We start from the raw sequence: 1,606 nt of genomic DNA, 5'->3' as shown, positions 1-1,606 counted from the left end.
ATATAATAAATATATATATATATAATAAATGAAAAAAATGTAAGGTAAATAAACATTTGACATAACGTATACTGAGTGTAAGACTTGTTGCAACATAATCATCGGTTACAAGTGTCACAAGTTCCAACCAACAGTCGTTATGTGTGTGGATGTGTGTTTTAGATGAAACAAAAATAACTTTGTTTGCTTGGTTGAGAAACGAACAGATTCAACTTCTGGCCTACGGTTGTATGGTATGTAGTAAGAAGAAAATTCAGCTGCTATAAAATCAATTGCCCTCACAGCATAATATGTCTGAATGATGTTGGTGTGGGTAGGCTGTGAGAGTGTGTGTGGGGAAAGGTAGATATAATGCATGGGAAGAGTGAGAGATGCATGGTGGTGAAGAAGGAAGTTTGATGGCATAGAAGGGCAATCAATGGAAAATGTGAGTGAAGAGGGACAGTGTAAAGAATGAATGATGAATAGTAAGTGAACACTTCTGCTCACATTAAATTACAGCAGTTAGGGCAGGTGATGGTAGGCTCAGTGATAGATAAATGGTGTGTGGTATGGATAGCTTGAGGAGTAAATTGGGTGAGGAGCCCAGTTACATCAGCATGTAGCTTTTCTTTGGGTCTTGATTTGAAACTACGTAGAGTGACCAGTTTGTATAAATGAAAAATTGGTTTCATGTCTTATTATTTTTATTTAAGTATATGAAATGAACCATTTTGTTAGTAAGTAGCTGAATCAGGCTTATAACATGTAGTGTACACATAAGTTAACAATGTGAACACAAAAAGTATAGTTAAATTGATTTATTTCAAGGTTGCTTAAAGCTTTTCCTTTGTAATAGTTTATGCACATGCATTGTACAATCAAGTGAGGTACTTTGCCATTTTGGAATTTTGGTACTCTATATAAACCCTTTTATTGACTAGATCAGTAAGTAGGACTAAGTTGCATAATAGAAGTATTTTATGAGTATCACGATAAAGTATATTTTTCATTTGTCCAGTCTTCAGCCAGCTGAATTGGTAGGTTTTCCCCTAATTATAAGAAACAGTCACTCTTTATTGAAAGTGGTCAAGATATTAACTAGTCCAGTCTGTTATGTAGTCATTCCATAGAGTTCTCTGGAGAGCAAAGTATGAAGTAGGGACCATGAAATTCCATCTATAAATATGCATTATTTTTCATGAAAATTAAAATTAAGGGTGTATGTAACACATAGCTTTAAAGATTTTGCCTACCCACATTTATTAAAACAAAAATCCCCAGAATCTAAGCTTTAATCATTTTTTCAGTTTATTTCTTTTATTATATATCATTATCATCATCATCATCGTTTAACGTCCGCTTTCCATGCTAGCATGGGTTGGACGATTTGACTGAGGACTGGTGAAACCGGATGGCAACACCAGGCTCCAGTCTGATTTGACAGAGTTTCTACAGCTGGATGCCCTTCCTAACGCCAACCACTCAGAGAGTGTAGTGGGTGCTTTTACGTGTCACCCGCACGAAAACGGCCACGCTCGAAATGGTGTCTTTTATGTGCCACCCGCACAAGCCAGTCCAGGGGCACTGGCAACGATCTCGCTCGAAAATCCTACAGGAGCCAGTC

The 1,606-nt window shown here is 36.9% G+C and overlaps 1 protein-coding gene across 2 annotated transcripts in view; it reads left to right on the top strand.

Annotated features, from left to right (window-relative positions):
• Positions 1–1,606, top strand: part of LOC106882291 (DNA repair protein XRCC1) — a 43,424-nt gene that overhangs the window by 13,591 nt on the left and 28,227 nt on the right. The window lies entirely within an intron of this gene.

Source organism: Octopus bimaculoides, chromosome 20 (assembly GCF_001194135.2).
Source record: "Octopus bimaculoides isolate UCB-OBI-ISO-001 chromosome 20, ASM119413v2, whole genome shotgun sequence".
Classification (NCBI taxonomy): Eukaryota; Metazoa; Mollusca; class Cephalopoda; order Octopoda; family Octopodidae; genus Octopus; species Octopus bimaculoides.
The sequence above is the reverse complement of the archived record's forward strand: the minus strand, read 5'-3'. Positions and strand labels throughout refer to the sequence as shown.